General features: G+C 43.6%; 1 protein-coding gene across 7 annotated transcripts in view; it reads right to left on the reverse strand.

Annotated features, from left to right (window-relative positions):
- Positions 1-16,395, reverse strand: part of RAPGEF1 (Rap guanine nucleotide exchange factor 1) — a 188,330-nt gene that overhangs the window by 34,245 nt on the left and 137,690 nt on the right. The gene's annotated exons all lie outside the window — the stretch shown is intronic.

The following is a 16,395-nucleotide window of genomic DNA, read 5'->3' on the forward strand; positions in this document are numbered from 1 at the left end:
CTAGACACTTCAAGGAAATCTAAGTCTCAGGAAGCGGGCAAACAAAGCTATGATATTTTCTTTCGTTAGAAAATGCTCAGTCATGTAAGCTTTCTGACTTGTTGGTCAGAAATCTTGGGTTCAAATTCAAGGTCCGATTATAGTAACTGTGTCATCCTTGGCACCTCTATTCCCATTGTTCCTTCTGCGAGGCCTCTGTTTCATTTCATCCTTAATAGCTTTATTTTTGGTTGTTGTAACTTGTAAGCCATCTCAAGTCTTCTGAGAAGCAGGCAAGGTATAAGAGCTTCATAAAAGGCCTCCAGAATTTGGCTACCAAAACACATGTCTGGGAAGTCTCTGTGGGTGCCCACTCCAACTTTAAAAAGAATTTCTAAGTGAACTACCCTTCTAGTTATCTCTGTTCCTAAAGCTGATGAATAAATGAATGGATGCGGGTGTAAGGAGGAGGCTTGCTGTAGTAGACAAGATTCTAGACCACAAGAAGAAGGCTCTGTATGCTGTCCTTCAACACTGATGAAGGGAGGTACCACAGTTTACATGGAAAAACAAATCTGGAGTCCCCTTTACTTGGGCAATGGGTTGTAGTGCTATCTCTTCTGTTGAGGATCTGCTGCTAATGATTCCCTTTTCCTCTGGAATGAAGAACTGCTGCTAGGTGAGCTGGTGGATAGGAAAAGAGTGGAGTGAGGAAGACCTGAGTTCAAATTCAGAGACAGACACTTACTAAAATTGCATGGCTCTAGACAAATCACTTAAGTTTCCTCACTGTAACATGGGGATAGTAGTAGCATCTACCTCCCAGGGCTTTTGTGAGGATCAAATTAAATAATGTGTAGCACAGTAATTAGCACATAGTAGGTGCTTATTACAGGAGGTGTCTGTGCCTCTGGCCTAACTTCATCTATCTAGCTGGGACAGGAAGAAACAGCAATTCATAGTGAAACTGAATGCAAATGGGACAGACAGCACACATTTTTCTTCTGGCTAATGCATTCAGATTTTTGTTCTCACGGAAATGAGGGAGGAAGGTGAAATTGGCTTCACAGCATTACCTGGGCTCCCAAAGTAAAGACGAGAACAAAAGAGGGTCAGGGTTGGAAAAGGCTTCGGAGATCGCCTAGCTCAGGAGGAAAGTGAGGCAGAGAAAAGAGAGCATCACCCTTAACCTCTTACAAATCTCACAGGCTGTTGGCCCTTGAAAAACAAAACACTGAAATACAACTAACCTTCATTAAACACCTACTGTGTATCAGGCCCTAAGCTCGACCCTTCCTGTGGGCAGGCAGCATTGACTGAAATGAAAAGGAGCTCACAGATGGTGCCCAATGCTTCACTCTCAGGCTGTCTGACCAAGGTCTGGAAGGAACTCGTCCCTCTTTTGAATTCACAACTGACTTGATAGGGTTATTGTGAGAAAAATACTTTACAAATATACCACATTTATAAAGGGCTATGTAAATGTAAATTATTAGTTTTTATTGTCTGTACCATTCATAAGACTGGGCTGCCTGAGAGTAAAGTATTCGCCTATGTGTTTGACACAGTGTACTTGATGAATGGGAGATGATAAAGGAATGGATATAGGCACATCATCTAAAGAGTAGTTCAGAGTGATGGAAAGAATGCCATCCTTGCAGTCAGAAGACCCAGGTTCAAAACAATTCTGAAACTCAACAGCTGAGTAAGTCACTTAATGTCTCACTCTTCATTTCCTCATCTGCAAATTGGAGATAATAATATCCATGCTATCACCCAGCAGCCCTGGTGTGAGGCACTAGTGAGATAATGTTACGTAAAGTGCTTTGCAACACTTAATGTGTATCATAAAAGTCCGTTCTTGTTACCTTCCTGGCTGCAGACTGCGTTCCACACGAGCAGGAATATTCATTTCCCATAGTGCCTTGTACAGAGGTGTTCTTAGTAAATATTGATTAAATGAACAACTGAGTGAAAGCACCTTGTCGGCCCTTCATAAACTTTGCTGACCAACTAGCATTGACGGCTTTTATCTCTGTGTTTACTTTCAGCTGCTTGGAATAAAGGCACCACTTACACGTTCTTCTCTCTGGCAGAGAAAGTTAAATCCCCAGTAAGTCATCATCCCTCGGGCTCAGCAGTTTGAGCCCCTGGCCTCCTATCAGTTGGCATTTCATTGTCCCACTGCTGCTGCCTGTAGGCTTAAGCTCCTGGCTTGGGGAGGGGGTGGGGGAGACCTCCCTTGGGGAGAGAAGTGTCACGATGGCTAGACCTATTTTCCCAATGACAGGGCAGCAATCACAACACACTTTCATGCCCTCTGCGCTCTAGCCCAACTGACCTTCGTACAGGTCTCCCTCTTCACCTAGAATACATTCTCTTCCCATCTTTACCTATACGAACCAACTTTTTTTAACCCTTAAAGGTACAGCACAGGTACAACCATCTCCACGAAGCTTCCTCTGATTTCCCTCTACCATCAAAAATAAGGCCTCCTTCCCCACATTCCCTTATTGCATATTGTTTGGATCACTATTTTGCCCTTATACCTTAAACCATGTTTATCTGTATGTCTGATTTCCCATTACTAGATTAGTAACAATATGAGGTGTTATCTATAGTGTCTTAAGGTTTGCAGAACAGTTGATACATATGATCTCACGAGTAATGAGGTAGGTCCTTTTTGAGGGTCTATACCCGTGATTTCACTGGTATAGGGAACCCCCAATGAAAAAACCACCCTCTACCAATGGAGATCTATAACTGTCCTGCAAATGAGAGTGTTAGAGAGCTGCCTGGGGTCACTGAGATGATAAAGTGACTTCACAAGGGTCACAAAGGTAGGATTTGAACCCAGCTCTTCCTGACCTTGAGGCCAGCTCTCTTTCTGCTACATTTTCTAAGTGCAGGGGCCTTGCTGGGTTTTATCTTGCATCCTTAGGTCCCAGCATGGTGTCTGATATACATTTTGTGTGTGTGTGTGTGTGTGTGTGCGCGCATGTGTGAGATACACATATGTATGTATAATCTATATACATCTACATATATACTTAATAAATGTTCAGTCAGAGGAAAACAATAATTACAGTCATTTTCCCATCACTCCCTCAACTTAGCAATGATCTGGGGGACCTATTTGGGATCCGCTTTTGCTGGTTATCAATATTAGCTATAGGAAAAGAGATCCACCAGGAAGCTTCACTAGTGGTGTGGACTAGAGGTATGAGAAAGGGGTGTGTGTGTGTGTGTGTGTGTGTGTGTGTGTGAACAGAAGTGAGGCATTTCTGATTCTGTGTCATTTGGACAAAAGGTCCCAGCTAGCCCCTCCTTCCCTTCAAAGCTCAGCAGGCCTATAAGGAACTCTGGTATTCAAACTATGCAGTCGTGCCGGGACAAGAGCCAAACACAAAAAGTACCTCTGAAAAAAGGGCAGGGGCTTGGTGATGGTGCTGGCGGAGGGGACCGTCTCTAATTGCCACAAAGGTCCTCATTTCTGCTTCTTTGTGGCATATGGCAACACTGTGGCACAGCCTGCTGCCACCCCCATTTCAATCAGTGCCAGTCACTATTGATTCCCCATAGGAATCTTTTTCAAACCGCTACAGGTCATCTTTATTCGCAGGGGAAGGGAGGAGGGAGATGCTGTCCATTCAATGGCCTCCCCACGAAACCACCGCCAGGAGTTTATTTTAGAGTCTGGTTGGTGCCAGCTTCCCAGCTTCAGACAGGCTGCAGTATTCTATGTAGTGGGGAATTTTTATTTATAGCCAGAACAAGCTTGTTTGGGTTCAGGATTTTGTAACACTGTGAGATGCCTGTCTGGAGACAGGAATATTTCTACATAATGTTTTGGAAAGGTGATGTGATATGTTATGTGTGTGATGTCTCTTGAAGAACACTGTTAGCATGGTTAACCAATTCTGGAGTTACTGTTTTATAACTGAAGAACCCTGGGATAAGAGATTTAGGGGGCCCTGAAACTATCTACTTCAATCTCCCCTTCCTTTTAAAAATTAAATTTGTTCCAATTAACAAGCATTTATTTTTTCTCCCACCCACATTCCTCCCCCGCCCCAAGAAAAACAAAACCCTTGTAACAAATATGCACAGTTAAGCAAAATAAATTGCCCCAGGCCATGCCCAGAAATGCACGTGTGTCTCATGCTGCATCCTGAGTCCATTAGTTCTCTCTCAAGAGGTGAGTACCATGCACCATTATCAGTGCCCTGGGATTTTACAGGTGGGGAAATGGCCAGAGGGGTTTTCTGACTTGTCCAAAGTGATGTAGGTAGCAGGAAACCTTGGAGGTGGGTTGGTTTGACTTCCTCCTTTTGAAGATAGGGGACTGGAAGCCCAGAAAAGTTGGATGACTTGCCCATAAGTCATTCAGGTAGTGAGTGGCAAGGATAAGATTTGAACTCAGGTCTCCTAACCCTAAATTCAATATTTTTTTTCCCTCTGAACCACATTTCCCTCCTTATAGACTCCAAATTTACAGATGCCAGATGGTTATAATATATACAAAAGTCACCTGTCCACAAGAGTAAGTGGGGAGAGAGGGGGTAAAGAAAGATAGTGTGCATATCTAGGAAAGACAAAGCTTTTGGGAGATCTCTTGACAGAATGTAAGCTCCCTGAGAACAGAGATGTTTCACTTTTGTCTTTGTGTTCTTGACACCCAGCACACAGCAGGTACTTAATAAATGCATGCTGACTAACTAACTGATAAAGTGTCTCTGTGCCTTTACTCACGTTGTACTTCATGGCTGGAACATTCTTTCCTACTCTGCCTGCTGAATTCCCACACTTTAGAGCATGATCTATATAGGCCTGCAGATCCAGAGATGGAAGGAACTTCGGAAACCATCTAGTCCAATACTTTCATTTTATAAATTAGAAAACTGAGGCCCAAGAGGTTAGGTCATTTGACCAAGATCAGAGGTGGGATCTGAACCCAGGTCATCCGACTCAGGGACCAGTAGTGACTCTAATGTCATTCTTGCTAAGAGGGCTTCCTGATTCCTGCCCACCAGTTGCATTCTTCCTTACACCTTACAGGACACTTTGCTGCTCATCTCTCTGGTGCTTTTTAAGAGTATCTTCTATTACAGTTAGCCGTGCTCATGTCTGACCTCTCTCCTACACTGCCATTTCCATGAGCCTAGGGACCTATAGCTTACCTGAGCTTTACATTTCCCACAGTTCTGAGCACACCAGAGTCACTTATCTGGTGAAAGCATGTAAGGAGCCAGGTCTGCAATGAAGCCCTATGTCTGCGTCCAGCACAGCAGGCCATTCATTCAACACAAGGCTCCAGTGAGAAGCCTGTGGGCTCTGGGCCACTTGCTTGGCTTTCTCTGTAAAGAAGGAAGGAGGAGGAGCCAGCCACGAGGAGTGTAAATTCACTGTTTTACTTGCCTGTGGGTCTCCTCGCCTTAGCCGCTGACTTGCAAAAAGACGCCTCACACATGGGAAGGCACTGTGCATTGTGATGCTGGGGGTGCAGAAGAAAGTTGCAGATAAGGGTTGAGAGATAGAGATACATAGATACAGATATAGAAAAGGTTGGAGGACGCAGTTATCGCAGTGTGTTATTTAGGTAGCTTTAATGGGCTGTGACCCAACAAAACACCCCATAAATCATTAGAAATCACAGCCTATTGCAGGAAGTCACAAGTACGTATAACATTACACATTAAATATTCTGGATTGGGAGGAAGAAGAGGGGGAGGAAGAGGAGGAGGAGGAGGAGGAGAAACACTTCTAAAAGTAAGTCAGTCAGTATTTGCCATTCTGAAACAAGGTCAGAGTCACAGACCTTCTTAGGGATGCTAGGATGTCCCAAGGTCGCCTGTTCATTTCCAAATGCCCAAGTGCAAACTGGAAGGAAACAAGCCCACAGCTGGCCAATTCCAAACAATTTACAAAATGACACTTTCTCTACTAGTCCCAGTGAGAAAGGCGTCTTTGAAGACAGGTTGGGTGCTCTTTTGGTAAGGTGGAGGAGGAAGAAGAGTCTTAAATGAAAAGTTCAGTGTCCTCAGTGTAATAGACATTCTGCTTCATTCTGCAAATTCCAAGAATACCAGGGAGATGGTTACAGAGGGCTGTCTGTCCGCCAGCAACTGAGAGACACAGCCACAGGTCACAGGACTTGGCATTAAACTGCCTTCCAGTTACTCAGAGAACCCAGTCTTTTGCAAGAGTGTTCCTGTGCTGGGCTTAACAGGGCTCTTTGATCCAACTAATGACAGGGGAAAGTGATAATGTAAATGAATGGACTTATTCATTGATGTGATGGAGGGCTGGGGAAGGACAAGAGCTGTTGGTGCTTGGTCACCTCCGTCCAGGGCAGGTCACTGACCTCACTAATTCCAGAAACCACTTAGTAAAACAGAGGAGCTCTCACTTTAGGATTCACTGGGCAGGTGGTTCCCATAGTGGGAATTTTTCAATTCAATTCTTATCGACCCAGCAGTGAAAACAGGATAACAAGACTGAACGTACCAAAGGGAAACTTGGCTTTTCTCGTGAGATTTGGGCTTGCTTTTTTGCAAGGAAAATATCAGTGGGAAAATACCCAAGCAGCCCCATTCTAGCAGTGTTGTCAGTAATGATCTTTGGATCACATAACTCAGCACTGGTACTAAGCCATTTTTGTTTTCAGAACAAGGCTTCTTTCAACGAGAGATACTCAATTCCTAAATAAATGTTGCTACTAATTTTATTTATTTTGGATGCAAGACTGAGCCTTTTAACAGCTGTATAGCAGCACCATGTAAGGCCCCTGGGGGTGGAGGAAGGGACAAAAAAAGTTGGCACACCCTCTTAGGAGATGCCAGGCCAGTGTGTTTTTCCTGACTGATGGCTTTTATTCCTAGCAAAGCAACTTAGAGCTCTTCTGGATAACATTCCCTGGAACTGAATTTGGGGAAATTTAAGGCAAATTCTCTCCTTCTTTGGTCTCGATTTAGTCTTTGCTTGTGATAATAACAGTTCATAAGGGCTCACACTGAGCACTTAAAGGGTTACAAAGCAGTTTACTCGAAATAGCCCTGTGAACTAATTAAACAAGAATTTTTTTTTTTGACTAGCCCTGTGATTTCCATTGGAATAGGGAACTCAATGCAAATAAGTGTTATCATCCTGCTTTCACAGATGGGGAAGCAAAGGCTCAGAGGGTTTCTATGGTCACACAGCTAGTGTCAACAGATCCAAGATCTGAACCCAGGTCCCCTGACTCCAAGTCAGGCCTCTCTCTACTATTCCCCACATGTGCCACTTGCCCAGGACTTAATAGATGAGACATCCTTTTGGTATCCAAAGACAAACTCTGCAGCTTGGTGGTTTAGTCAATTATAAAATAGGCTGCTACTATGTCACCAGTTCACAAATACATTTTATATACTGTCGAGAGAGGAGGGTTTTGAAGTTGGCATCATGGGAAGTAACTCACTCTCTCTCCCAGTTTGGGAGCATCAGAGATAGACTCTCAGGCTGGCCGGCTGGCTCATACAGCCCTCTTTGGGTTTGTCGGTGGGCAGTGGTTTTTATTCTACTTGACCTTGTGAATTATTTGGTGAATGAAGAGATGCTGGACTCTTGAAGTGCCACAAACCTCACTGGGAAGAAATCCAGGGGGAGTTTTCAGTTTTTCATCAGCCCTGGTGTGTGTTCTGGTTTCAAATTTATTTGTGTCACCTGAAAATTCTAAGGAAATATTTTGTTTGGAGTATTTTGAGTAGTGATATGGAGGAGTGATAAAAATTTTAATAAGTTTCTTCTTAAACAAGGTTTTCTTGCAACTTAAATCATAATACTTAAAAAAAACCAAACGTCATTCCCCCACCCACAACATTTTTTACCAGTGGCTCCATGGCTAATTAAAGTTTTTCCAAATATATCTAGCATGTTGTTAGAGACTCAGCACACTGCCTGTTAAGTACTGACCTTAATATTATCAACTGCTTCCTGATAGCAACAGATTTAGTAGATGTTAGGAACAGACTCAGATTCAGTCCTAGAAATCTCATCATACTATTTTTAGAATGCTCTGATTTAAACAGCACGACTGGGGATCTAATTTATCCTCTAATTGGAACTCTATTTAGGGAATGCAGACATGCTATGATGTTTCAAAATACAAAGGAAAGAAATGTCACTGTCAGAGCCCAACCCACAGATCTTTCTTTTCTCTAAACCTTACCCTCAAGAGCATGATGTAGTGAATAGTGGAATCAGGAAGAGCTGGGTTTGACTCTTGCCTAGGATGCTAGCTGTATGATTCTGAACAAGTCACTTAACTTCTTGAGCTTTATCTGGAAAACTAGGAGAACTGGGTTCAATGATGACCTCTAAGGTCTCTTCCTGCTCTAAATTTATGATTCTATGATTCCTCCAGATCTCAGTATCCATTTGATTACTAGACTATATGTGATTACTGCATGCGACATCACGCCTTGAGGCCACAGGTTCCCCACCCCTGTGCTAGTTGGTGAGAAGGCTTTGACTCTGGTTCAGCCTCTCTATGCCTTGGTTTCCCTCTCTGTAAAAGAAAAGGGGGGGGTTAATATGATTTATCTTATAAAGTCATAGGGAAGATAAAAAGAAAATGCATAGAAGATATATTGAAAAATTTAAAAATGTGATTTCTTTATAGGTTACCATACACTAATGCTTCACAATAATATTGTTTTTGGGTTTGTGCCTTGCAAAATCCTCTACTGACAAAGTCTGCTGGGTGTTTCAGAGACTAACAAACTCTCCTGAACTGGGTTTAAGGCATGTCAGTATCGTCTTGTCTTATACATTTCACCCTCATTTTGATGCTTTCAGGGCACTAGCTTCTCTCAAATGATATAAATGGATATTAATCATAAACTCTGTGTGAGAGATAAGAGGTGGAAATTGAGGCTTGTCCAACTCTCACCCCATAGTCAAGTGGATTTTGGTCCTCATGGAAGCCCAGATGATTCTGTAACTACCAACCAAAGGCTGGACTTCGACCCTGTTGTACCCTTCCTTCTTGCCTGAAACTGGACTTGGCAGTGGGACCACTGGGAAGGATTCTGTTTTCATATTAAGGCCATAGGCCATTTTTATCAATGATTTGATATTTATATTAAATTAAAATATCAAATAATTATTAATATTAAATTAATTCATTAAATCAATATACTTTTAAAAATCATAAGAGTCCTATATTCTTCTTCTCTGGAATTTGATGCTTGAAAGAACATTGGGCCAGAAGTAAGGAGGCCTAGGTTTTGGTTCTGGCTTACCCATTAATTCTCTCTATGACTTTGGTCAAGCCATTTCCCTTTCCCTGGCCTTTGTTTTCTCTTCTTAGAAATGAAAAGGTGGTGGCAGAAGGTGAGATGGGGTTTGAACAGGATGATAAGGTTCTGCATTAGTTCCAGAATTCTTGGTTTCTAAGTAGGCCTGAATTCACACTGGTTCAGAGGATCAACAAGGCAGACTTAAGTCACTGGAGAAGAAAGTGTGAATATCGTCAAGATTTGAGCTTTCAAGGTGGTGCTGGTGGGGGGAAGGGTAGCGCTAGTCAAACCATCACCCAGTTTTTGGTTTCAGGAAGAACAAAAAGTAAGAGCAGGGCAGGACCAGAAAAACAAAACCACACATTGAGAGCCAAGGAGATAGCAATTACCCACAGAACTCAAAACAAAAAAACTCATCAGGCAAAAGCCTGCTGGGGTCGGATGTGGAGGAAGCAGGCCTCTGTCCACAGTACAAAAGCACTGCAGGGCCTGGTCACCACTAAGGTTGCCTTAGCTGCTGGCAGAGCGGGGGCTGATGAGGATGACAATGAACCATGAGGTACAGCCTGCGATGGGGCAGGCCCATCATTGTGATAGGCTTCCTGCCTTAAAGATAAGTCAAAGTGTTGCCAGTCAACATTGAGGGTGCTTCTACAATATGCAGTGCTCTGGGGGAGGCTCTGTGAGTTACAAAGAGGCGTTAGAGGAAGGCCTGCCCTGGAAGGGTCCATTTGACCCAAGCTAGATGGGAGATAGGACACAGGCGTAAATAGATGACTGACAGACCAAGGCAGAGAACCCAACTGCCAAAGGAAGGGTGGGAAAAATGTGCATTACAGGGTTTCACAGGAGAAATTGGTTACTAAGGGCTGGAAGTCTGGGAAGGCTTTGTGGAAGAGGTGGGTCTTGTATTGGGCCTTGAAAAGTCCTGGTTAACTGATTAATCAAAGGGTAGGAATTTAGATAAATGGAGAGGAAGAAAAGCTCAGGTTCTAATACTTCCTAGCTCTGTGACCATAGGTCACTTAATCTCTCAGAGTCTCAGTTTCTTTACCTGTAAAACAGAGATGATGATATGTGCACTAATTTGTACTGACATCAGGTTGTTGTACTAGATCGATTAGTAAGTTAGTCAACCAGTCAATAAGCATTTATTAAGCACCTCACTAGGCTATGCACCATGGATGCAAAAAAGGCCCTTGAGGAGCTCCCATTCTAATGGGAGAAACAACATGTAAAGGATTTAGGGACATAACAAGATGGGAGGTAATCTCACTATGTAAGCACGAGTTGTCATATTCAGGGAGCAATAAGTAATAGTAATAACAGCTAGCATTTATATGGCACTTTACGGTTTGCAAAGCACTTTATAAATATTACTTAATTTTTATCATTACAATAACTCTGGAAAATAGGTACTAATATTATGCCCACTTTACAGATTTGGAAACCGAGGTAGGTAGTTGTTAAGACCCAGGGTCACTCAGCTAGTAAGTGTCTGAGGCAGCATTTGAACTCGGCTCTTCCTGACTCCAGGTCTAGCACTTCATCCATTAAGCCACCTTGTAGAATAAGAGAAGTTTGGAGCTGGAAGGGCTCTCAGAGATGTCCTGGTCCGATCCTCTTAATTTTATAGATGAGGAACTGAGGTTCAAGGAAGTGAAGGCTCTTGTTCAAGGTCACATGCCTAGTTAGTGGTGAAACTGAGATTAGGAAGCAGGTCTCATGATGACCAGTCTAGCGTGTTTGCCAGCAAACTATGTCTGGCCAGGGCTGAGGCAGTGACGGGAAGCGTAGGGAAGTGGTATGAAAAGAACTGGGAGTGGTAAGTACAGGCTAGATCGTGAAGGTCCTTGAGTACCAATCTCCAGAGTATGGCAGCGGTTATGACATCTAAAGACCACAAACTTGTCCAAGAACACCGATTATCCAAGTCAACGAGGGGGATACACACGCTCTCTGGCTGCCTGAAGACAGGAAGTCAATACCTTAACCACGTCTGACGTGCCCAAAACATAGCTTTCATGTAAAAATGATCCCTGTCCACCAACACATTCTGCTGAAATTGTCTGTCCCGTCCTGACCAGCTAAGAGCTTAGGCGGCAACCTTCTTTCTATTGAGTAAATAGATTTCTAAAGCCAAATCCCAGAGAAGAACCTAAAGAGGGCAAATGGCCACATCATCTGTTCAGATGAAAGCATGAAAGGAGGGAAGATTTCTGATGCTGGTTTTCTCTTCCATTCCCCATTAAGTCAACAAGTCCCTTTCAGGGAAAAATCGAATTCCTTAGACAGACTTCAAGAAAGGATTTCTGCCAGGAAGATGTTTCTCTCTAGGGAGCATCTGACAAATCCTCAACTTCACCAGGATCAAGAGCATAAAGAGATACGTGATTGAGGAAGATGAGCCAGTGTGGGGATGTGGTGGGACGAGAGGGGCCTCCATGCTTGCATCACCACCCCACCCCCAATGCTGGCTAAGCAAACTTCTAGGAGTTTGAGGTTCAGAGGTGGGCAGCCTGGGTTCAAGTCCTGGCCAAGAGTCCTAAGCTAGTCACTTCACTTCTTTGAGACTCAGTCTCAGCATCTATAAATGGGGATAAAAACATCTACACTGCCTACTTGAAAGGATAATGGGGGGGGGTGGTGGGAGGAATTGGAAGCAGGCAAACTACAAATCTTACAGCACCATATCAGTTTGAGTTGCTGTTGTCTTTATCACTGTTTTTACCATCATCATCACCACCATCATCATCTCTTCCAATAGGGACTCAGAGATTAGACACAACCTTGGAGGAAATATATTCTGAAGAGTTTTGGAGCCCACATAGTTGAGCCACCAGGGCTAGGGAAGACAAATATTAAATAACTCTACAGAAGAGGCTATAACTGCTCCCCAAAGGTTGGTATTTTATGGCTGCTAGAGTTCTCTGTCTCTCCTGCCAGTCCAGTCATCTAAGCTGGGTCAGAGGCCTGACCCCGGTCTCTTCTGCCCACTTCCTTCTTTTTTCTGGTCCAGTTCTGTGAGTCTATCTTTATGGGGGACTCCCTGGTGTGGAAATTCCCACTAAGCAGCAGCTCAGCAGGATGGGAACTTACAGCCTTACAGAATTGCCCGAGGGGCAGGGAAGTTAAGGGACCTTCCCACTGTTAGAAAGCAAGTATGTGTTAGAGACCTGAAGCCAGGTCTTCCGACTCCAAGGCTGGTGCTCTATGCTGCCTCTGCAACCCCCTCTCAGGGCCTTTGTAATAATGACTGACATTTACAGTGTTGAAAAGTCTGCCAAGTGCTTTCCATACCAGAGCTTTTCAACAACCCTGTGAAGCAGGGACCTAACAAGTAGTATTATCCTCATGTCACAGATGAGGAAACTGAGGTCTGGAAAGGTTCTAGCATTTGCCTGTGGCCACACAGCTAGTGTCGGAAGTGGGATTCGAACCCAGGCATCTGTTTCTTCAAACTCAGCACTCTATTTATTCTTCATCCTGACTCTCTTCCTCCATCCTTGCAGGGGAAAAACCAAGTAGTATTAAGAATACGTACCAAAAAGAAACGAGAGGGACAGCTAGGTGGCTCAGCGAGTAGAGCACTGGCCCCGGAGTCAGAAGGACCTGAGTTCAAATCTGGCCTCAGACACTTGACACACTTACTAGCTGTGTGACCTTGGGCAAGTCACTTAACCCCAATTGCCCTGCCTTCCCCCCTCAAAAAAAAAAAAGAAACAGGAAGGTGAGACCAAAAGCAGACAGGAAACAGAAACGATGGCCAATGCCTCTGCAGTATTCTTCCTCTCAGGTACCAATGTCTAAGGCAAAATAAAACCTTGTACCATCACATTCTGGGTGACTGCTATTGCTGGCACTCTCACTTTCCATCCCAGAGTGCTCCCTTTCTTGTCTAATGCTGTGTTCCCTGCTTCATCATGTCTTCTCTCTTTTTATTTTTTCCCAGATTGTCTTAGTGATGCACACGGCAATATTGCTTGACTCTCTGAGGCCTCTCAAAGAGAGTTCAGAGGGCTTAGAGTGGAGAGGGACTGTCAGGATCATATTCTGGTCCCACAGGGGTCTACAGGGGGGAAGGGACACCCAATGAGCAGAGTTTCAATTAGGCTGGTGCTCTTTCTGAGACATTTTCCTCTAAAACTCTCAAAAATATGGTCTCACACACTTCCCTCCCTTGATTTAGGACATCACATAAACAGGAAAAAAAATCTTTCTCACTATTTTATTGACAGAGGAGGATACAGTGCTACACAGAAGTTACGGTCTACATTAAGGCAAGCCTTCTGGTATGAACATATGTGCTGGGCCACCAACACGTAGGTCTGACATCTCAGTTATCCTATTTTTACCTAGGGTGGTGTACCAGCTGCTTTATGGAGTGTGTGTGTGTGTGTGTGTGTGTGTGTCCCAAGCTCTCAAGGTGAAATAACTTGAACTTCCTCACCCCAAAGATTTTTTCTTTTTCTATTTTTTTTTTAACAAATTAATTTAAGATTTTTAAGAAAACCAATTCTTCAGAGTATTTCAAATCAGCTTCTTAAAATCTGGGTCTGTTAACAAATGCTCTTTTTCCAAATGTCATTCCAGAATGGTAAAAAATTATTCTCCAATCTCACAGTAGTTATATCTGATAGTAAACACCATGGGTCTCAGTTATGGAGGGGTGTGTGTGTGTGTGTGTGTATGAATGTGTATATGAGCACACACATATCTGAACACATACGTGTGTTGGAGGAAGGGGCTAAAAGGGAAGATTTTTCTAACTTCTTGGATCTCATATCTTCAGGGCATACATAAGCCTGACAATTATAAAGGGGTATTTTTATTAAATCATTAGCAAAGCATACAGGGATCCAATCCAAATTCTCTTACAACAATAAACCAGAAGAGCGTAGAACTTACACACATACACACACACACACACACACACACACACACACACACACCCCCCACTGTCAAGAGAAGGGATATGGGAAAGAGAAGCCATATTGAGAATTCAGATGTCCAATTTGGAAAGGACTCAGAGACAGGGGAATAGCTGCAGAGGGGCCAGTACTAAGGGGAAGGGGAGAGAGAGGGGAAGGACGCACAGCCTGTGCAATGTGAGCCAAATTGTGCAGGCTGAGCTGAGAATATAGCCCATGGGAAAGCTGGGATCAAGGCCAGGAAAGAAGACAAGGCAAGACCAGGGGCAGCAGAAGAGGACAGGGTCACTCTGAGGGACTCAGACAACACAGTTACAAGAATGGACAGAAAGTAGAGCAAACCATTTGGAAAAAATCATTCCATTCAAACAAAGTGAATAAAAGTGAGTTAGAGAATGGTTATTTTTTGTTATTTACTTCAGCACCTTTTAAAAACTTTAAATAGTTTTGACCATATAGGTTTAGTACTAGAAGGAACCTTCTACGTCATCTAATCTAACTCAACTCATTTTAGAGATGAAGACACTGAGGCTCAGAGAGATTGAGTGACTTCCCCAAAAGCATGTAGATAGTTAAGCAGCAGAAGCGAGATTGGAACCCAGGTCTTCTGACTCCAAACCTGGTGCCCTGACCACTGCGCCAAGATACCATTCTAGTCACAATAGATTATTTAGGACAATACTTTCCAGGCTGATCTCCAATGACACAGCGTCCGGGTCTCTTCACTGCCCTCCAAAAGTGCCATACGTTGCCCCCCCCCCCCCTTAGCCTGAAATGTCCTCTCAGGTCACCTCCATCTGCACAAATAATACTTGTCCATTAAGACCCAGCCCAAGTGGCCTTCCTCTGCCAAGTTCTCTCCAACTGCCCCTGCCTTGCAATGATCGCTGCCCTTCCCCAAACTCCTCCAGAACACTGGCAGCATTTATTGGGCCCACTGGAATCAGCTGCGACACCCTTCTTGTTCTGTTGTGTTACCCTGTTCACACTTGGGGTGTGTAGCTTCACAGCCATTTATGTCTTATTTTCTCAAAAAGTGTAAATTTTTCCAGGGCATGGAAACCCTTCTTCATTTCCCTCTTATAATCAATTTCCAAGGATTCACTAGCTGCCTGCTACGGGCCAGGCATTGTGCTGGGTGCTGGAGATACAAAGACAAAAAGAGAAGAGCTGCTACCTTCAATGAGCTTCAGTGAAACAAAATGTGTGTGTGTGTGTGTGTGTGTGTGTGTCTGTAGACAGATATATAGGTAGATAGAAACATAAAAATGTTGTTCAGTTGTTTTCAATTGTGTCTGACTCTTCAAGACCCCATTTGGAGTTTTCTTGGCAAAGATACTGGAGGGGTTTGCCATTTCCTTCTCCCGCTCATTTTACAGATGACGAAACTGAGGCAAATAGGGTTAAATGACTTGCCCACGGTAAGTGTCTGAGGCCAGATTTTTTAATTCAGGAAGATGAGTCTTCCTGACTCCAGGCCCAATGCTCTGTCCACTGCACCAACTAGCTGCCTCAATTTTAAAAAATACAACCAATAAAAAACCCAAGAGCCTTTTAAAGACCTAACACTAATAAAGAAAGATGGAGCTCTCCCAAAAGAGAGTAAGTGGCATGGAGAAGAGACTGTTATCATAATCCTATGATGATAATAATGATGATGATGGTGATGATAGTGAACACTCATATAGCACTTTAAGGTTTGTAAAGTGCTTTACAGTATTATTTCATTTTTAGACTCACAATTTGGGAGGTTGGTGTTATAATAATTATTCCCATTTTAAAGACAAGGAAACTGAGGCAGAGAGGGACCTGGTAAGTACCTGAGGCAGGATTTGAATTGAGTCTTCCTGACTTGCCCTCCAGCACTCTGTTGTCTAGCTTGTTGCCTAGCTGTCAAGCATTCAACACGAGCATAGAATTTTATAGTCTTCCTGAAGTCCTAGGAAGAGGCAGCCTCTAGGGATCCCAGGTGCTCCTCTCCTTCAACCTGTCTGTAGCACTGTCTCGGGAACAGGGCTGCACTCTACAGTAGTTTTTACCCAGAACTTCAGGATGCTTCTTGAGGTAGGCGCAGTTGCCACTGAACAAGGCAGGGATGAGGGGCAGAGAGGTCCATGCTCTCTCAGTGATCTGCCTGACTGATCTATCCTCTGCATTGGCTTTGTTGCGCCAGAATAAATTAAAGAAGGGTTTTGCTCTTTTGTACA

Source organism: Trichosurus vulpecula, chromosome 3 (genome assembly GCF_011100635.1).
Source record: "Trichosurus vulpecula isolate mTriVul1 chromosome 3, mTriVul1.pri, whole genome shotgun sequence".
Taxonomy (NCBI): Eukaryota; Metazoa; Chordata; class Mammalia; order Diprotodontia; family Phalangeridae; genus Trichosurus; species Trichosurus vulpecula.